Source organism: Manis javanica, chromosome 14, assembly GCF_040802235.1.
Source record: "Manis javanica isolate MJ-LG chromosome 14, MJ_LKY, whole genome shotgun sequence".
Taxonomy (NCBI): Eukaryota; Metazoa; Chordata; class Mammalia; order Pholidota; family Manidae; genus Manis; species Manis javanica.
The window spans coordinates 74,056,553-74,077,768 of NC_133169.1; the positions used below are offsets into that span (position 1 = coordinate 74,056,553).

General features: G+C 53.0%; 1 long non-coding RNA gene across 1 annotated transcript; it reads left to right on the top strand.

Annotated features, from left to right (window-relative positions):
* Positions 1–11,613: 11,613 nt before the first annotated feature.
* LOC140846301 (uncharacterized) lies at positions 11,614–17,976 on the top strand. The gene is made up of 4 exons (XR_012125329.1): positions 11,614–11,896; positions 13,080–13,258; positions 14,584–15,006; positions 17,864–17,976. It is a non-coding gene; the product is annotated as an uncharacterized lncRNA (long non-coding RNA).
* Positions 17,977–21,216: the final 3,240 nt, after the last annotated feature.

The window sequence follows — 21,216 nt, forward strand, 5'->3', positions numbered from 1 at the left end:
GAGGCATTTTGGAAACCCCAAGGGAAGCTGTGTCAGAGGCCAGAGCTGGTACCCACCTTAGAAACTCACAAGCTTTGTTGGTTACATTTTGGATCTTCATAGAAATCCTTCCTCTGTATAACAGAGTGCCTCTGTTCATGTTGGCTTATGTTAGAAATGAGATTACACTTTGCATATTTACAGTAAGTCTTTGTCCATCTCTTCACTAAAAATTTTTAGTGTTAGGAGCTATAAAGTGCTACAGAGAAACTGCTTAGAGAGAGCGACAGTGGAAGTGTATTTACGTTGGTGTGTGAGCTTCAGGCAAGCCAGGATGTGGCCCTACTCTTCGAGCACCTCTATCCACTCTCTGCCTGTCCTGCTTCAAGAGTGCCAGCTGGCCTGCTGGGAGGGCAATGGCTACTTTGCAGTGTTGGCTGCAGGATGGAGCCAATTCTTATGCAACTGACTCAGTCCTTAATGGCCATTTCTTCTAAAAGAATTTTTGTGTGTCGGGGGGAGGGTATGGGTGATGGGATGGGGGTGAATTTGAAGTTTAAATTAGAAGTAAAATGATGTGGTCTACTTGCTCTTTGTTTATTCAGGCTTAAGACCAATTGGATGTACATAGACGCCCCAGAGAGAGTGTGATAATGACTTGTGTGCAAACAAGTATTTATCCAGGTTGCATTATCCGAATTGGTTTGTTAAAGCTCCAGCCACATTCTTACACTAAAAAACATTCAGTAAACATGAGACAAGTTTAGGAAAAATTAATAAAAGAAACCTGTCTTAAACACTCAATGTTTTCCTTAATTTCATGACAAAGGGTGGTGTGTGTGTGTACGTATGTATGTATGTGCTGTAAATACTTTTCTTCAGAGGTGAGAGCCCTCTTAGCTGAGTTGCAGTTAATTTTTTTTTATTTAAGTATCATTGATACACAGTCTTATGAAGGTTTTATGTGAACAACATGTGGTTTCAACATTCTCCCATATTATCAAGACCCCCACATCAGCCCCTGTTGTATTACGGTCTTACCAGCGCAGTAAGAGTTGCGGTTAACTTGTCAGAGACCTCCACTCTCAAGAACAGTTGAGGCAGAGCACATTGGGTGGCTGGAAGTTGCTTTTTTCTACTCGGCATATCCCATGTTGAGTCTTGGCCCAGTTCTCTGGCGTTGGAATTCTTACCTTGTTGCTGTGAGTGGGTCTTAGTAGCAGTAGGTGGGCTGTGGCCCCATCAAGGGCCAGTGCCAGGACTGATGCCTGCCTCTTTAAAAGACTGCATGGCCCAGAATATGCTAGTGACAGTTACTACTGGATGTGTGGTGTGAGTGTGTGTGGTTGTACTTCAGGGGTGGTGAGGAGTGTTGACCCAAAGGGGTTGAAGCCATCAGAAGAGACTTAACTGCACAGGTGTGGAAGCCTATATGGGAAGGGCTCCAGGGCGCTACTTGCTGGAGTTCTGCAGACCTGGTGCTTGTGCTAGAAGGATCTTACCTGCCCAGACCTACTAACCACCTGTGCCAGCCACCTTTGGGAACACATTCCTAGTAAGGCTGGCTTTCTCCTGGTCCTCTGACTTTGGGAGGTGAGTGGGCAGCCTGGGACCCGTCAGCAATCATGCAGAGCACAGCCATTTCACAAGGGTGTTGGGGTCATGTGGAAAGATCCCCATTCACCCAGAAGAGGTACCAGTGTCCTTGCATGTCATGGGAAGAGTGTAGAGGCGAAGCCAGGGCAGGTGTGGAAGTCGTGTAATGAGGCAGTTTCAGTTTAATGTGAACTCAGAGCTGCCACGGGGTGGGTGGTGAGCGTTCATGCAGAGGGGTAGACCAATGGTCTTGGAGGTGCTGTTCAGGCATCTCAGGTGGTATTTGCAGGGGAGCTGTCAGGTGGTGGTGCTAAGGGGTTCCGGTGTGGAGCACTGGGGGCGACAGACTCTAGCTTGAGAGGAACAGCGTGTTAGGGATGTTTCTGTGGTGTGTGCAGAATGAATTGGGCCTGGGGGAAGTTGAAGGTAGTGGGACTGATGTTTCAGGAAGAGGAGGGACTCAGAAGTGGCCAAGGAAACCTTGCTGTTGGAAGTTGGGAAGGAAGTTAACCTTCGGGGAAATGACAAGGTTTCAGAGGCCTGATGTTTTGCTTTTTGATCTGGCTTTTGTTAATAAACTTCTGTACACATGTCATTGAGTCATTTTTCTTTTAAGTAGTTTTAGCGGATTATAGTTTTACATGAGACATGTATGTTTGGAAAGAACAATAAATGTGTATGCATAAAAACGAAAAATAGATCTTTCATGACATGGTTTCCTCCCAAGTGGAAATATTGGGTAATTTTTGTTTCTAAATTTTTGCTTGTTTGTAGTAAGACTTCTGTAGTAAGCATTTTGGAATTTTATGTTAAAAATTGTTAGAAGTGTCTATTAAAGAATGGCTCCAAGATTTCAAGCCTGGAGTAAAAGACATGATAGACAGTTGGGGCTTCAAGTTCCTAGGAGTCGGTGGAGATGGTGGTGTGAGTCTGGCTGAGGAAGTTGTGGCAGGTGGTGCTGAGACGTCTTGAAGCCACCGTTGGGTGTGGCAGGAAGCTTTAGGGCTTGGGGTGTGTTCTGGTTTAGGGAACGAAGGGCTGCTTGGGTGCGTCAGGAAGAGCAAGTGGAAGCTTTGAAGGAAACAGGTTGCTGCCAGAGAGGAACGGTGACGACTGAGGCCTGTGAGGGAAGAGGGTGACGTGGAAAGGGAGGTGGCAGTGGCCAGCAGGTTTGATGTTCAAGCAGCCCTTCGGGTGGTGTGAGCTGGGCTGTAAGGGGCATGTGGCAAGGCTGCGGGTGGGGAGTACTTGGTCCAGAAGCTTGGCTGACTTGAAGTGAGGGAGGCCTCAGCTTGGGGAAGAAGGCAGTTAGGCAGCGTCCTGGGCCCCTGTCCTGTGTGCACATGGCATTCGTGCTGGTCACCCAGAGGCCAGGGCGTCTTGGAGTTGCCAGCGCAGTTCTCCCCAGGTTAATTCCCCCGTGCTTCTGGCTGCAGCAGCCTGGGACATGATCTGCAATCCCTTATCCTCTGTGAGGGAGCTGCTGCTATTTGGGGCCAGAGATGGAAAGGGGGCCTCTTAAGCAGCAGGTTAGGAGGTACGATGGAAAAATGGCAACGTTGAGGGAGGAGGAACACAGGACGACAAAGGAGGGAGTGACCTGATGGGGAGTCAGGCAGGGGGAGACCTCCGAGGATGTGAAAAAGATGCAGAATACTTCCCAGGTGTATCCAGTGTCCATGGCCAAGCCCCAGGCTGAGGCTGACTTTGTCACATGCTAGGAGGACAGGGAGAAAAAGAGGGAATATTTCCTTTAACTTCTCAGTGGAATTTGCCGGGGCAAGGAAAATGCAGGAAAAAACAGCTTTGTATGGGGCCTTACTCATTGGCTGTGCCTAGGGGTTACCTCCCCTGAAGACCAGATGGACACTGAGATTTGGAGCCCTGGATCAATGGAGAGGGCACTTAAAACACCACAGCTTAGCAGGTCCACCACAAACTAGCCAGCCCTTGGCCCGCCACATACATTGTTCTTTCTACATGCACTTTAAAAATGTAAAATTCATTGGTCTGCCATTCAGTTAAGACTCAGCTAATGCTTGCGAGGAGAGAAAGCAGGAAACACTTGGAAAACCGTATCAACAGCTCAGCTTCCAAGATGTAAACGCCCACGAAGCACTTCTGCGGATAAGCTGGACCAGTAGGTGTTCCAGAAAGGAGAAGGTGCCTGCCTTTCAGCAACGCCCGTGGGGAGGCTTCTAGGACCAGCGTGAGATGCCTCAAGGTCCAGGAGGGCTGCGGGCATAGGGCTCAGGAAACGAGAGGGCCCGTGCAGTAGGAAAGGAAGCCCAGGCTGGGTGTCGGGCCTTCCTGTCTATTCTACATCCTACAGCTGAAGGATGGACTCTGCCCTGTTCACAGCTACCTGCTTGCAGCCAGCGCGAAGCATGAATGTAGTCAGCACTCAGTGAGTACTTGACTACAGAAGTGCAATATTTTCAGTGAGGGAAAAGCTCCTGAACATTTTAAGTAGAAATATCAACCCTCCACTCTTGGATGAGGAAAGGGCCAAAGCAGGTGCAGCTCAAGGAGCAGGGTAATGGCAGAGCCAGAATCCTAAAGCTGGCTGTTCTAAAGAATGTTAATTTTTCCGGAAGTTGTGTGGCTAGGATATGGGGCTTTTGCTCTCCAAAAAACCACACTGAATAAGCACTGTCTGGAGTAGCACCAGTTCCCCGCGAAAGATGGCCCTCCAGCCAGTTCAGGTTTGGCCTGTGTGAGTGGCAGTGTTGAAGCTGCCACACGAGGGCGGCATTGCTCTTTGCCTTGGGTCAGAATCGGTAAAAACCACTCCGTGAGGACTTGGCTTGGAGGGTCCAGATGGCCCGCTTCTCCTGCAGGGTAGCTAAAGGCAAAACAGATGTGGGCTGGTAGGCCTCAGGCTAGGAAGCAGGGGTTCCTCGGTGGCCTTTGCTCCTAACCTCTTAAGTCCTTATTACTCAGAGTGTGGTATCACTTGTCCTAAAAGAATATTGGACTGCCCCCAAATCTGGGGTAAGTAACCAGCTGGGTGCTGCTCAAACCCAGCGGGGATCTTCCTGAAAGGTGGGTTCTGACTCAGTAGGTCAGAACGGGGCTTGAGAGTCTACAGCTGTAATGACCTTCCAGGTGATGCTGAACAGGATGGCATTTGGACTTGGAGAGGCTTAACCTCCAGGAGCCTCAGTTTCTTCATTCGTAAAACTGATCCCACCAGTCCTGCCCATCACATGAGATGATGGATGTGGAAGATCCTCAAGACAGACAAGGATAGAGTAACTGGCCTTCTGCAACCACACTGAAACCCCTTGAAGCCGCAAGGAGTGGCTGCCCCAGGTGCAAGCAGCCCAGGGCTTTGGAGGACCCCTCTTTCTTGTCCTTAACCCTGCTAGTTGCCCGGCTGCTGAGGCACAATGTTGACCTCCTCCTTGGGGGGTGGCCCTGAGCCCCTGGGTGGGGGAGGGAGTGTCACCTCCTGCCCAGGAGTGACCTGAATCCATCCCACCTTGGCCACGGGTCCTGCCATTCTTTTAACTTGAGCCACTGCTCTTGACGCAGTATGATCCCATTAGTAACACCAGAGGGGGCTGACACTGACCTCTGCAGAGCAGGGGCCTCAGGCTGTGGATAGAGACCCCCAGGTGGCAGCTGTATGGCTCTCTGAATCCTGGGTGTCCGCTGCAGAGCGAAGAGCTTCAGAGCGATGGGTAAATGTGGGCCCCAGACACCTGGTTTAGCCGCCTCTCCTTGACTCCTGGTTGAGCTCCCAGTTCTGAGTGGTATGAACGATGCAAGGTTCCTTGGTGGGTAAGGATCCCCAGGCCTTCTGCATGCCCGTCCCTTCACAGAGGGGTTTCTCCTGCCATTGCCCACCCTCTATGAATTCTGTCTCGGCTAGCTTGTTTTCCAGATTTCTGTAATGCCAAGTCGGGAGAATGGGTGCAAGAGACTGAGGTGGTATGGGAGAGAGCGGTGGGACGGCCTTCGCTTTGGGTCAGTTCCTGGACTCTCCTTCAAAGTACAGAGTACCTCACCGGGCCTCCCACTCCCCAGGCTGCTGGGCGCCACCCCCCAGAGATGTTGATTCAGGTGGTCTGCAGTGGCGACCCAGGGTTTGCATTTTTCAGAAGCTCCCAGGTGGCGCTGATGCTTTTGTTTTGAGGCTAGAACCTGGGTAACGGTAAAACCAAAATAAATGAGGCTGTTGATTGACATAAACAGCTGAGGATGGAGGCAGGTGTGGGTGGGTACAATTGTGGGGAAGTAGGAGGAGAGGAGAATGCAAAGCGTTCCCTGAGCAATGCCAAGTCAAGCATGGAATTTCTCTGAAACTACTGATGGCAGGACTGTGTGTCTCTGAATGCTGCATCCAGTTTACAGTGGCTGGTGGGTGGACGGGATCTTGGGCTACATGAATGTGCCCTGATTGGGGTCACTAGTGCTTGGGAAACTGGTCTTTGCTTATCGCCGGGGTGCATCCCACTTCCCTTGCCCTTACAGGGGAGGCAAGTCTGTGACTTCTCTCTCTGTGTACGTCTGTCTTCAGGCCAGGCTGAGAGCTGCACCAGGGCGGAGCAGCGTTGGCTGAGATGAGCTCCCTTCTCTAGCTGGGCCACAGCCTCCAGACCCTGGCTGACCTCAGGTGTGCACATCCCTGTCCACTCCCTCTTCAGACCAGAGGAGAAGTCTGTGGCTTGGAGGGGTCCTCTCAGGTCAAGAGAGAGGCCTTGTTCCCAGGTGAGATAGTGCCCTTCAGTTCCCATTAAATCCAACTCAGGTCTTCAGCCGGCTCCGCACAGCTTCTAAGGGCATCGTGCGAATAAGCCCTGGATGGGAACAGACTCCTGAAGCAGCACTCTGTGTGAAGGAAGTTGCTTCCTGTTAAGTTGAGTTTACAAAATAAATGGCTCCTGACGATCTGGCATCACTGATGGTGCCCACCTCTTAGGAATGGGCTGCCGGCAGTGGCCACTGGAGGACCTCCCTTGGGAGCCATTTTGCACCCGTCTGAGGGGACAGGCTGGACCTGGTGGTTGCCGCAAATGGGGAGCTGTAGGGAAGGCCCCCACCCCCGCCCCACCTTCCCCTACTTCTCTATGAGGACAGCTGTCTGCTGCTTCACCCCAGATATGACAACAGCGTGTTGTACCCCTGGGAAAGGAGATAGATAAGGACCTTGAAAGCCAGGCACCTGGCCACGAAGGCCACATGCATGTGCGTCTTAAACACTTAGGTAACCATGAATTAGCTCTATAGCAATTAAAGAAGTACAGCTTTGTGCAGAATGAATGGCCTCTCTTGAGCACCCTCCATGACGACTCCCGCTGTCTTCTCTGCTCTTCACGTTTCTCCAAAACCTCGAAGGCAACCCCCAGACCCCGACGGGAGCCTGGACCTCATTTGTTAGCTTGTTGGTCCCACCTGCAAACAGTCGTTGAGCAGCCATGGGGCCCTGCCCTGGCCGTGGCAGGCAGGTATCAGTAGGGCCACAGCTGTCTTCATGTGGCTCCTAGTCTGCAGATTATTCCCAATGTGCAGGATAGGATGGGGCCATGGAGCAGCCTGACAGGCAGGGCCGGGGGGGAGAAGGAAGGGGTGAGTGGCTGCACATGAAGGTAAGAGGGTGTGTTGGTGAGGGAGCACTGGACAGGGGACAGATCGTCCAAAGGTGTGCAGGGATCGACAAACAGCTTGGGGCAGAAAGGGAGCGCCCAGATATAAGGGGCCAGGGCCTAGTGGGGGGAGTCACCTAAATGCCCCACCCCGACTTTGTGCAGCCCTTATTTTATATAGAGTTTGGGGCCTTTTGAAATTGAAGATGTTAACACCCTCCGAGATTGCAGGGTCAGACTGAGTAAGGCCAGATTACAGGCAAGGCCAGAGGGACACTTGAAAGGGGTGATAAAGCAAGTTGGAATCTGACCTGGTGATGTAAGAGGGAGGAGGAAGGCATCCTCCCCGCACCCCCTGCACCCCCGGGGGCCCCTGGCACCTCTGCTGGGGGGTGGGGGTACTGCTGCCTGGGTGTGGCTCCTTGAGCAGGCAGACAAATGGCCAGTTAGTAGGGGTCTGGGGGGCTGCCGGTGGCTACCCGCCTAACCTCAGGGCCTGTGCTGATGACTGGCACCCCATGCAGGACATGGCAGGTAAGTGGCCCATGCAAGCAACATCTTGGGGGAGGCCTGAAGCACTGGGGGCAGCAGTTCGTGGGGCTCAGAACCCTTGTTATCTTTTGTACAGAGACCAAAGGATTTTCTGCTGAGGGTGAGTTTTAAGGCCAGGACACAGCATGGTGTGATCTGCGCTTTCTGGAGGCTGGGGAGGAGCTGCCACAGGGGTGGGGCTGAGGGCGCGGTGGTTGTGCGCCTTCAGCCTTGTGCCTAGGGGGTTCACTGTGAGGGGGAGAGTGGCCAGAGATTATGGAATCAGGTTTTCCTGGCAGAGTACGGTAGCACAAGTGCTATGAGTAGAATCCAGGGAATCTGCTTTTTAGGAAAAAGTGTCACATGGTGAGAAAGGCATGGCGTGTGTTTGGAGTGGGGATCCTGTGAGCCTCCAGCAGAACAATGTGTTCGGTTAGTTCTCTCCTGGGCACGCCTGTGCTCCGGCTCCTGGCCCCGGCCTCAGGGGAGCTGAGGGTGTCGGGTGAGGCCTGGGGGATCTGCAGCAGGAGAGGCCTTTGTGAGGCCTCTTGACTTGACAGCGCAGGCCAGGTGGGGCTCTGGCCCTGGCGCTCCCTGGGAGCGCGCATCTGAAGGCATGTTGGCCATTAGTTGTCCTTGTTCAGCCAGGCGTCCTAATTCCCAGCATCTGTCTGTCACATGCATCTGGCTGGGGTTCCTCTGGGAGGGGCGACCCCATCCACGATTGCAGTGATCATGGTGGTTCTGTGGCTCCCTGACGAGTGAGTGACCTCATCCCTTACAGGGACACAGCTGTCCTGGGGCACTGAGGAGGCAGTCTAGTGTGGTGGTGGCAGCATCGCGGGTGGCTGTTCCGGTAAAGGGCGCCTCTTTCATCCCCTCACCATATCCCCTCTGCTCGGCCTTCCCTCTCTCTCCCTGGCGCACCTCCGTTTACCGTCGGCGGCAGCTCTGGCTTCCTGGTGAAAATGTGGATGGATATTCCTACCTTCTACTCACCCCGGCTCCTGGGGAACAAGCCGGGCAGTGTTTTAAGGGGCTTCTGTGGAGCTTTCCTGCCCTTTTACAGCCTTTTTCTTCTTATTTCATAGGCTGACTTGGTGGCAATTCAATGTTCTCCTCTTTTCAGCACTATTTGGGTTAAAATGCTCCAGGTTACACCTTCACCCCAACATGGGACCACTTGGACACCTTTCTAGGGCCCGTTCTGGGACCTGGAGGAGGCTCGTGTTAGGGGGTCTGCCTTTGCCCTGGACCTTTGATGGGCCAAAGGGCATAGCTGTGCTGCCTAGAAATGCTGGATGGCCTGTTTCCAGCTTCGCTGCTTCTGTCTAACCTGCTGTTCCGGGGGCGGTGGGCGTGTCCCCTTCCCGGGCTTCAGGGATGAAGTGCCGCACACAGGGGACTTGTGCTGCTGAGTCGGTTGTTTCCCACCATTCAGGAGGCCAGCGGTTCAGAATCAGGCTGTCAGCAGGGTCGGCACCTTCTGAGGCTGTTGTGGAGAATCTGCTTCAGGCCTCCCTCCAGGCTTCTGGTGGCCCCAGGTGCCCCTTAGCTTGTGGATGGCTTCTTCCTGAAACTTCACTTCATCTTCCCTCTGTGGAAAGTTTTCTGTGTCCAAAAATTTCCCCCTTTTATAAGGACACCAGTCATATTGGGTTAGGGCCCCCTAGTGACCTTATTTTACCTTGTAAAGACCCTCTTTTCAAATAAGGTCCCATTCTGAGGTATAGGGGTTAGGATTTCAACATATTATTTTGTGGGGACACAACCCATAACAGGCCCCTGAATACGTGAGTTTTTCAGGGATTTCCAGGGCTTGCATGCTCAGAGACAGGCCTGGATTGGCTGACGGTTTCCAGGATTGCCCTGCGAGCAGGCTGGGAGGTTGGTCGGCCAGAAGGGGCCTCCGAGCTTGAGCAAAGATACCAAGTAACTTTGTTGCTGAGAATTCTGGGCAGGGAGCCCCACTTTCCCCTGTCCCTCCTGCTTCCACACCTCCAGCTCCCTCTGTGGGCGGCCGAGTGAGGAGACATGTGAGCAGGGCTGGCGGCATGCCTGGCTTCCTGGAGTCCCTGCTGTGAGCGGCCCAGGGAAATTCCAGGAGACCAGGTATAACCCTATAGGCAAATCACACCTAAATGTGCAAGAACCTATCTTCCTGCTTGGCCTGTATAAATGGGCCCAAAGTCAGGCTGATCAGGTTCTGGAAGCGTGGGAGGAGCCTAGTTGGCTGGCCCAGATTTGAGTCACCCACAGTGTAAACCCTGGACGGCAGGGCTGGTGACTCCTGTTACTGTGTCCCAGAACCAGGGGGTCAGAGGGGAGCCCTGGGTGGCCGTCTTCTGCGGTACTTTGTGCCAGTTCTCTTCCACATGTTTCTCCTGGAGTTGCAGGGTAATTACCAGAACACCAACTCCAAATGTAGCCTTGGTTGGCTTCTGAACCATGGGACAGAATGGCAACAACTGAATTTCAGATGTAGATCTCTCTGCATTCAACATTTATGAGTGGCAATAAAAGAGAAAGCTGGAATTGTATCTGCAGTTCCCAACCATGAGCCATAATTTTACACACTCAAACATCTGTTTTAAGATCATGGCAGAGAATGTCGGGTAATTGGCTCCCTTTTGTCCTGGGCCCATCAGTTAGGCCCCATCAACTTTATTATAAATTCTCAGGGATTTATTAGTAAACAACATTTGGGGAGCCCGCTGCTGCCACCCTGCAGCCAGGGAGCTTGATGTATGTGAGCGTGGGTCCATCTATGCTTTCCTGAGCAGCCACAGAGCTTATGATCCAGGGAGAGCTGCTCTGCATGGAGCCCCCGAGCAGGAGGTGGGAGAGAGAAGCTGGCGGGTAGAGCTCCCTGGGCGGGAGGCAGGGCGGGGTGGTTCCTGCCACGAGATGCTGCCTGGGGTGGGTGCTTGGGAGATGTGGGTGCAGAGATGGCTGCTGGAGTCCGGAGGCCGGGGCACTAGCTGCTGGGTCCTGCAGCTGGACAGGACAGGCCTTCGACCCAGCCACCTCTACCACACGTGAGCTGGGTGACTGTGGGTCAGGCATTTACGTTTTCTGTGCTTCTCTTACCCCATCTGCAAAGGGGATGACAGCAACAGGTCCTATCTGCCCAGGTGAGTGTGAGGATTAACAGCAACGTGTGTGAGCCCCAGCCCCACTCCAGGCATGTAGAGAGGCCCCACAAGGAGTTTTTAATACCAGGGCAGTGAGGGGAATTAGTACCAGCTGAACCGAACCCCCGCAGAGCAGCTGTGCCCACAGGGGCACTTGAGGTCACACTGGGTTTGTGCCCCTTTACCCGTGGTCCCATGTGGCTTTCCCCTATGGCAGTGTGGGCCTGTGCAGGAGGGGAAGCTGCTGATTGCACGTTGCCGTCTGGGCTGAGGGAGCGGACAGCGTCCCTGTGCTGCGCGGCCCCTCCTGGCTCGTCCGGGCCCCCATTCTAGCCCTTGGGCTGTCGTGGTGCATCCCTAGCCCTCTGCCCAGACTGCCTATGGGCCCACCTGCCCTGCCTCAACTCCCGCAGGAGCAACAGTGCTGAGCAAGGCCCAGGCGGGTGGAGGGGACCCACAGGGGGGACTGGCTCTCAGTGCCCTCTGTCTGGGGGTGGCATTCTGGCTGAGCTTCCTCTTTGTGTTCTCATGGCAGGGCATTCCCAGGACACAGGGGGTACTAGGGACCCAACAGGCCCTGTGGTCTGGGTTTTGAGGTGTTCTGGGGGAGAGGGACTGCCTAGCTTGGGGCCTCTCATTTGAGTCCATTGGCCCCAGCACAGCCTGTCCAGCTGACTTGCCTGGACGAGCTGAAGCTAGAGCAATTCCTCTGGGGAGACATGTCCCGAGGTGGCTGCTCCCAGCCTGGCCCAGAGATAGGCTCAGCTTTCCTCATTGTGCCTGAGGCTCCGGTCTGGCCTCCCTTTTGGGGTGATGAGGAATCCCTGGTTCCGGGCCGCCCTGGAGCTCCCAGGACAACAGAGTCCAGCAACAGACGCGGACCTGGTCACGTCATTCATACAGCTCTGATCCTGCACACCTGCTGCCCCGCACTGGCCCTGGAGTTTGCAATTTGCCTCTGGGGACTTGGCGTCCTGATTTATGAAAGGCAGTGAGGATTGGATCTACAGTGAGGATTGAACTGAATAGCGTCTGTCTAGTGCCTAGCACCCCACCTGGCACCCGGTAAGTTCTAAGTGAATGTTAATTCTTCTTGTTCATTAGGTTAAATGAGGCATGCTGACATCCAGTGTGAAATAAACCCGTCCAGGGTCTCTGTTGTAAAGAGATTCCTCTTGATGAGGCATAAATAATACAGACTGTGAAGTCAGGGCACAGTTCAAATCCAGGCTCCATCACCTGCGTGGCCTCGAGCACATCACTCATTCTCTCTGGGGCTCCAGTTCTTCATCCACAATGTGGGCACAAGAACACCGCCTCCCTCACAGCACTGTTGTGAGTGTCTGGCTAGGTGGGCGTCCGGGTTGTCAGTATAAATGTGGCAGCATGATGACTGCCCTCCAGGGAATGAGGTTTTTCTGAGACCTGCTCCTGTGCCCTCACAGCCCCTGGCCCAGTGCTCCAGTGCATGTGTGGGGTGAGCGAGGGGACAAACCCCATCTGTGTGCGGCGCAGGCAGTGAGGAGGAGCCGAGGCCAAAAAGGTTACCTCTGAATTCCCTGTGGTCAGCATGTATCCATATTTCTCACCTGAATGCTAAACAAAGAAAACCTTGGGTTTCCTGGCACAGAACTGTGGCAGGTCTATGAAGGAAAAGATATTTTTAGCCCCAAATGGGAAGTTAGTGTCAAGAGAGGCCAGCTTGGCAGGGGACGTGCACCAAACTGTCTGCCAATTGGATTTAGAGGTGCCCTCGCTGGCAAGCTGGGGCTCTGGGCTCACTCAAGAAGCTAGCCTCTCCCTACCTTCCCTGCCCCTGGCGTGACCTCTGGGCTGCCCTCCCCGCCCCAGGGGAGCATGCGAGAGCTCTGTTTCCCTCACCCATAAGGCTTCCTCTTAGGTGATCTCTCCAAAGGCTGCAGAATGTGCCTGGGCCCCAGGCAGAGGGGGAAATGGAGGCTCAGTGCCCCAGGCTGTGCGTCATCTGCCTTCTGCCAGAAAGAATAGGAGCGGCCAGGGCTGGCTCAGGGTTGCTCACAGCTGCCTTTTGTTGCACCCTCCCTCTCCACCAAGGGGGTCCCAGCCTGGCCACCTCCCGCCGCCTCGCTCTGGCCCTGGACACCAGCCCTCCTCTCACTCCTTGGTCCTTTGTGCCACCGTGTCGGCATCTGACGCTGTTCCTTGCTCACTTCCCTCAGGTCTCTGTCCTTCCTCAGACAGGGTGTCCACCCCTTTTCTGCCTTCACAGGTCTTATCACAAGAGGTGCAGAGTGATGGGGCTGAGAAAGAGGGTTAGCATGGGACACAGCTGTGCTTGGTCCTGATCCCCCATTTACTGGCTGTGTGACCTCAGATGACCTGTCTACCTGCTCTGTGCATCATGTGTGAAATGGAGATAAGAGCACCTGCCTCAGAGGATTAGATGAGGTAATACTTGTCAAATACTGAGGACTGGGCCTGCCATGGAGTCAGCGCTTAGGAAATAGAGGCTCTTATGATTTTTATCGCAGTCTGTGCTTATCTTGTTCACTGGTGTTGTAGCAGCTGGCCTGTAAGCTCTGGGAGGAGACGAGCCATGTCTGACCTGGCCATCGCTATACTCCAGTGCCTGCGACACACCTGTGTCACGGTGGCCAGTACACTTGCGCTGAGTGAACCGGCACACCAAGGCTGTGACAGTGCCTGGCTTTGGACTGTGTGGGCCTTTCTTCACTATGTCCTGAGCCCTGGGGCTCAGCCCAAAGTCCAAAACAGGCAAATTCCATGTAGTACCATTTACTCCACTAAACTGGAGACCGGCCCAGTCTAGGAACTGCTCTTTTGGGCTTGATTCCCTCCGTTCCCAGGCCTGGCTGGCTGGGGTGCTCGGTCAGGCTGGGCAACGGCAAGGACTACCAAACGGATCACATCCTTCAGTCCATGGCATGAACTCAGGGCCTGCTGGGAGCCAGGCTCTTTCTGCCCCCTGAGCCTGAAGTCCTGTGGCAGAGGTTTGAGGGTGGGCCTGGTCAGTGTGGAATGGCCTGAAGATCAGGCCTTCACCTGTGCCTGTCCCCCTGCCCTCTCTGAATAAAGTGTCCATGAGACTTAGTGGCCCATGTCTATGAATCCTCATTACTAATGGGGCCTCAGCCACATTTGTCGGATTTATGTCTAATGTTTTGCCGGTTTATACCTTTTCTCAGCAGTTTAACAATGATCCATAAATCTGTCTCCCTGGGCTTAGATTTGGAAGATCTGAGTCTCTGAGGGCCATTTTGATTTTACAAATTTTGTAAAGTAACTGGGGCATTTAAACTTTATCCTGGCTGGCACATAGTCACACATGTTTCTTTGGCCCCTGGCTTATTAGGAACTGGTTCCCAGCATGGTCTCTCTGGTACTTTGTGGTTCCCTTTTATGTCTGTGAGCAGATTGAGTCAGGGGCCATGGGGGTGTCTGGCTAGGGTCGTGTTCCCTTCCTGTGCTCCAGCTCCACCTCCTGGGCCCCACGCTATTAGTGCACCTGGGTAGGCCCTCCCTCTGGTTCTGAAGAGCGCTGTCACCTCTCTCCAGAGCTCCCCTCTTGGGCATTTCAGGTTCATGCACGTGGCCCTGAACTCATGCGGAAGTGAAGAGAAGGTACTCCTTTCCCGTGCCTTCCTCGGTTGGGAGGTGCTACAGCCCCGGCTACTGATGCCCCCTCAGCACCGCAGTGTCTGTGGGAGGCGGCTCTTTGGCTTGGTTTGTATCCTCTTCTCCCTTGCACCCAGGTTGGATCGCCAGGGACAGAGCAGATGACATACCCCAATATCTCAGCAGATGGATGCATAGGGACGTCCTACCATGTTGTCAAGCCTGCTGGTCGTGAGCGCAGCTGGGCTCAGCCTGCAACATCAGCTACACGTGGTTTTCCTGGCAGTTGTTCAGAGATGATAGTTTTCACGGAAGCATGTTGAAAGCCTGCAAGATAAGGGCTCCTTGTGGTCTGGAGACAGACAAGGGAAGGTGGAGCTGCCCACGAGTGTGTGCGTGGCTCTGACTTAGTGGACACCACACTTCAGAGAGAGAAGCTTACTGCTTCTTGTCCTGCGGTGTCACTGGTGAGCTTCAGAAGGGCCTGGGAGAGCACTGCAGTGCACGTCTCCAGGCGCATGGACGCGTGGCCCTGAGCCACCCACACTTTCTCACTCAAGGTAGGAATAAATGAGGGGCTGGTGGTAAGAGTCAGATTACTGTTGGGGTCAAGGGTCAGTCAAGGGCCCCTGGGGCTATTTAGGCTGCGTCTTATGGTCAGTAAGTTCTCTTCCTTTGAGAAAAGGTGCTTGGCCCATGGCATTGGAGCCCTGATCTTGTCCTTACTCATCATTCATTTATACAATAATTATTCACTGGGGGTGTGGTGATGTGCAAAATAGACTCATGGAGCATAGATTCGAGTGGGTGCAGACACTGAATACCCACGTGGACGAACGCAGTACCATGTGCTGTGCTGAGCACTGTGAGGAAATGTCCACAGTAGGGGAGACTTCTACCATGAGGAGGCATGTCTACGCTGGGACCCTGAGGGTGACCTTGAGGTGATTAATCAAGAAAGGTGGGGTGGGCATAGAGGATCAAGGCCCTGTGTGGGAGGGAGCAAGGTGAGTTCTAAGGGACCCCACAAAGGTGGTGGCTGAAGTGCAGGGAGCAGGTGGCCATGCTGGGTGGAGGCCAGGGGAGGAGATGGCGTCTCCATCCTAAGAGCAGTGGGATGTAGTTGCTGGTGTTAAGCCTGGAGGGACTTACCCTGGCTTCTGACTGAGAATGGATTGCCCAGGAGCCAGAATGGCAACTAGCTGGGAGGTGACTTTTAAGTGTCCAGGCGATAGACAGCAGTGGCTTGGGCCAGGGTGGTGGTGGTGGAGATGTAGTGAAGTGCATGTATTTGAAAGAGATTGAAGGAGTGGGATCACCAGGGCTAGGGGGGAGCTTGGGCATGCTCTGTGAGGAAAGGGAAGGTGCTGGGGGTGGCTCCCAGGCAGCCCAGTGGGATGGCTGGCTGGATGGGGTTGCCACTTAAGTAGGGAATATTAAGGTTTGGTGGAAAAAGTCATCAGCCCAAATCTGGATGATTGAGTTTTTATGTCTATTACTTTGCAATAATGTTCTAATGTCTGAGAGGAAATGTCAAGCTGGCTATTGGATGTTTTAGACTGGCACCCAGAGAGCAGGCTAGACATAGGTATCTGAGAGTCGTGTGGTAATAGGACGCACACGGGTGAAGGAGATGGCCCAAGGACTGTGTCCAGGTGACGAGGGATCCAGCAGCTAAGCAAGGTGCCCAGTGTCCAGCTTCCCTCTTGTCCATCCCAGGCTGTGCGGGGCTGCCTACCTTGGGTTCTGGAACCCAGGCCTGTGGGTTTTCCCAGGCACCAGGAGGGAGGGTCCTTCATGTGGGGGCTGTGCATGAAGAAGGCCAGGAGTCCCGCAGCCCACCCTCCGTGACTGTGGCCAACCTTTGTGTGGCTTGATGTCTAGACACTCCCAGAGCCCACCTCTACCTGGAAGCAGGCTCCAAACCCTAGCCAAGAGCCCTTTAGCATAAGCATCCCTGGATTTTGACGGCCAAGATGTTGACCCCCAAGAGTCCAGGGCTCTGGCAGTTTGCATGAGGGGCAAGTGCTGGGAAGACTCCCCTGGGCCATTGCAGTGAGGGCCATGCAGGCCTCAGACCCGCAGGGGGACTCGGGGTCTTCCTCTGAGGAAGAGGGAGGATGAAGCGGTTCGCTCACACAGTGGGGCCCTGGCCACCCCCACCCATCAGTTTAGATGGGCTGTGGCCACTCTGGAAATGATGCCCAGCATTTGTACTTATTGGGAAAACTGTTAGTGTTCAGAAGATTAAATTTTTTGGCTGGTCTGAAGATACCTATTTTCCTATTCTTTATTCATTGTTATGAATTGCAATCAAAGACAGTTTAATGGTGAAATTGCTATAAAACGGCGGGGGAAATATTTCTTTGGGTATTAGTTTTGTTTTAGTAAATTACCAAGTAGTGATTTAACTTGCCACCTTCAGGATTATTTCTGCCTCTCAGTGGGGTAATATAATCTGCAAGATCTACTATGGCCTTCATTTTCTAGAGAACACAGATAAATAATCTCCCAATATGCTCTTGAGCAAACTGAAGTACCTGTGACTTTTGATATCTCCTATTCGGAACAAGGGGCTGCCACTCTGTGTGGGTGGGGAGGGGAGATGCTGCAGGTCTGCGGACAGTCCGCTGTGATGGGGGCAGTTAGGGATGGAGGCTGGGGCCTGTGGAGAGTCACTGCTGGAGGGGGTCTGCAGGAACAGAAGTGGGCAGGGGTTTCCCAGTGGCCCCATTGCACCACCATGGAGAGGTTCCACAGGCACACAGGGTTCTAGGGAAATGGGAGGGGGCCAGCACTAAGAGTGGGGCTCTGCCCAGCCCACTGGGGACACAGGCTATTAGTGCACCATAAACTACCCACCTGGTTATTTAATTTTTTCTGAGTTCCTACTATATGCCAGCCCCCTGCTTGTTCGGCACAATTAGTTGTGTGGAGGGCACTGGAACAGGATGCCAACAGGTATATTGTTCATAGGAAAAAATGCAGGTGGAGCAGCCATTCTGCCTGGGGCTGCCAGGGATGGCTTCACTGAGCCGAGCTCTGGCTGAGCCTTGATGGCTGGAAGGAATTTTCTGGGGAGGGAAGGAAGAACAGTACAGGCAGAAGGAGCCGTGTGGGCAAACACATGGAGGAATGAGGTCCTGGGCTTGTGGAGGGCAGCTTGCAGGCTGCGGTCTCCAGGGACACTCTTTCTGGGATGGAAGGATGGGTGGAAGGTAGGACAGACGGGGAGGCCGCCTCTTCATGGGGCTGGAATGGCTCTGAGACTCGGAGGAGACCCTCTGAGACCCTTCTCAGCTTAGCCCCTGTCTAGACAGGCTGTTCGGGGTCAAGGGGGAGAAGGAAGGGGACAGCAGAGTGGGCAGGGCAATCTGGGATCTAATCTGCTTCTTTATGATGCCCTGTATGACTTAGGGTGATTCACTAAGACCCTTTGAGCCTCAGTTTCTTCATCTGGAGAGCGAGACAGTCTTGCCTGCCCCATATGCTGCTGTCAGGAGAGCCTCACATCCACAGGAATTGGGCAGCCTCTGACGTGTGGATCAGTGCGTCTATATTTACACAGCCTGTCTGCTGGTCCTGGGGAGAGAGAAGATAAACTCGTTTTATCACCCGAGTGATAAAACTGGAGAGGAGGTTGGCTGGACAGTGTCCCGGAGCCCCATCCCTGAGAGCAGCTACCCTAGTCCTGAGCACACAGAAGACGGAGGAGGCGGCAGTGGCGGAGCAGCTCTCACTGGGTGTGCAGGTGAGTTGCCCTGAGGGGCTTCTCAGAAGTGGGCACAGCTAAGCAACTTGGGAGGGGCATGGTCAAGTGACTAGCGAGGGTGGCTGGACTGTGTTTTCAGGAGGCCAGTCTGGTGACTGGCTGTGCTGGTTTGGGGCTGGACCCTGATTACTCTGGACCATGGAAGAAGGGTTGTATCATCTGTGGTGCCTTTTGTCTTCCTGTCACAGGGCTCAGCTCTCCTCTCATTAACTGCTTAGCAATTACTTAGAAACCTTCAATTTGAAAAGGCCCCTCCTTATTGGGGTGGCCTCATGTGTTGGTCTGGCCTTAGAACAGCAGTGGTGGGGTAGAGCTGCACTATCCTGGGGTGGCCACCAGCCACTGTGGCCACTGAGCACTTGAAATGTGGTTCGTCTGAATGGCAGTGTGCTGCAAGTATAAAATACACGCTGGATTTTGAAGACTGGACAAAAAAAGTACACTAGCTCAATGATTTTTATACTGTGAATATGTTGAAATGATATTTTAGATATATCGATATTGACATTTTAGATATACTAAGTAAATCTATATTTATATAGATATATTAAGTAAAATAAATTACAGAATTAATTTCACCTTTATAAAACTTTTTCTTTAATGTGGTCACAAGTAAATGTAAAATTAAACATGTGCTGCATTTTGTTTCTATTGGGCAGTACTGCTCTAGAGGCTGGAGGGAGGAAGTGATGTAGATGCGCCTGTACGGAGTACCCCTCCTGCCGGGGCTGGGCGCTTGAGTGGCACTGCTCTGAGGCACCGGACGCTCAGTTCTTGGCAGCTTCGCATGGGCTCTTATTGCTTCCCTCTTCTGCCTTCTGGGCCTGCTAGGAAACTGTCCCTGGTCCAGGCTGTGGTGGGGAAGCCAGAAAGTTCCACTCGAGGATCCCAGAAAACACACTCAGGTGTCCAGAGGAGATCACTGCCCAGGCCCTCTCTTCACTGGGCAGAGGTCTTTATGGGTTGGGGACAGCTCATATCATTTCTGTAGCTACAGAAACTGGCATAGCCCTTCACGCAGAAGGTTGGCTGGTTAGATGGATAGACGGATGCGGGGCGGGTAGTAGTACGGCAGGATGGATTTTCAAGGACATAAGTGAACCTAGAGGTTGAAAACATTGCAGCTGGATGAATGGATGGCTCTGTGGGGCTCAGAGAGATGGACAGGGGAATGGTTGGGTGGGAGGATGGATGACTGAAAGGGCAGATGAAAATAGAGGATGTGCATTTGTGGCTGAAGAGATGGAGGGAGGCTGGCTGGCTGCGTAACTGGATGGAGAGGGTGCAAGGACATCGGGTGATCAGGAGGAGGGGGAATTGGATGGCGGGTTAATGGAGGGGTGAACGAAGAGGGCCCGCTCCCCCACGGGCGTTGTTCAAGGTCTGCTGGGCACCTATCCTCTTCCTGTCAGCATGTGGTACATGTCCTTCCCTGATGTTTTTGTGTTCTGCCCACACACGTCTGGAGCTTCTCCGGACTTTCACCGGATCCTCCAGGGAGTTCTCATTGCTGTGGCCATGGTAACCAAGTCATTCCCTCACTAGGACTGTCGGCTCCCTGCTGGGCCAGCTCTGTCGTATTTCGGGGTGCAGGCTGGGACATGAGGTGTACGGCGGGGGCAGATGCTGTGTTAGACTGTGCGTGGGGAATTCTTTATGACAGGCTGATCATCTTTTTTTGCAAACCTCATTGGACTTTACAAATTATCAAGGAATCAAGAGTGTGACTGGGAGGAAGAAGGAAGGGAAAGCATCTTAAAATATTCCGAGTTACTGGGAGAGGAGAGAGAGGATAGAGAGAAGCTCCTTTTTAGAACACTATTTCTGACCCATGTGGTTGTGTAATGACTTCCCTCTCATATGCAGACCGGGACCTTCCAGAAAGTGCTTTCTCTGATAGCTCATTCTCCTTGGTCAGCAATCCCAGAAGGCCCCGTAGACAGCCTGTGTCCTTTGGGGAAAAGGAGTTTCAGAGAGAAGAAAGGACCGCCTCATGTCCCTGGATTTGAATCGTTTTCCGTAGGTGGAGGGAACGGATGCTGGGTGGGAAGCACTTTGTCTGGTGCCAGGGCCCCTGAGGTGTGAAGGGAGCACAGGCCCTGTTCCTACCCAGGGCAGTGGGGGTCTCAGGCCAGGTCTGGCCACTTCAGGTTCTGGATTTTCTGCATCAGCAAAGGCTTTAATCACAGTGATCAGCAATCAACTTATCACCATTAATTCAATTACATTTCAAGCAGGATTCCTGGGGAGGTTCCTTCCCAAATGGTGCAGAGGAATGGGGCCTTCCTGCGCAGCGCACGCCTTGCCCGACCTCTGGGAGGCTGTCGGGATGTGCGGCGACCGGCAGTGCTCTCCTCAGAAGATGCACAAACCTTTCTACAATGCCCTTTCCTCTTAGTTTGAAGATTACAACCAGCAAATCTCATTCTCCTTGCTCAAAGTAGTGCATTTGTTGTTTTCCCCCCCTGAAGTCAGAAAAACCTGGACCTCCTTTCACTAAGACAATCTTAGTACAACTGAGCATGCAAGAGAAATGCACAAGGCTCCAGGGCAGCTGTGAGCGTGATGGACAGCTTCACCCAAGTTTTCTAAATGCGGTCGCTAAACAAGAGTTACACGGCAAGCTTCCTAAATGTTCTCTCTTACCACTTAATGTCCTTGAAGACTGGATCTTCTAGCAACTTCTCAGACCTGTTTTCTCTTCAAAATATCCCCTCTTTGGGCCAGCTTCCTTCCCTCACTACAACTTCTGGCTCTGGCCAAGACCTTTGAAGCATCTCCCAACTCCAAAATTTTGGTTTTCTTTCCATTAAAGACAAGAGTGTTAGTTTTTTTCTTTTGTATTAAGGTATCATCGATATACACTCTTATGAAGGTTTCTCATGAAAATCACTGTGATCACTACATTCACGCATATTATCAAGTCCCCTCCCACCCCGTTGCAGTCACTGTCCACCAGTGTAGTCAGATGCCACAGAGTCACTACTTGCCTTCGACA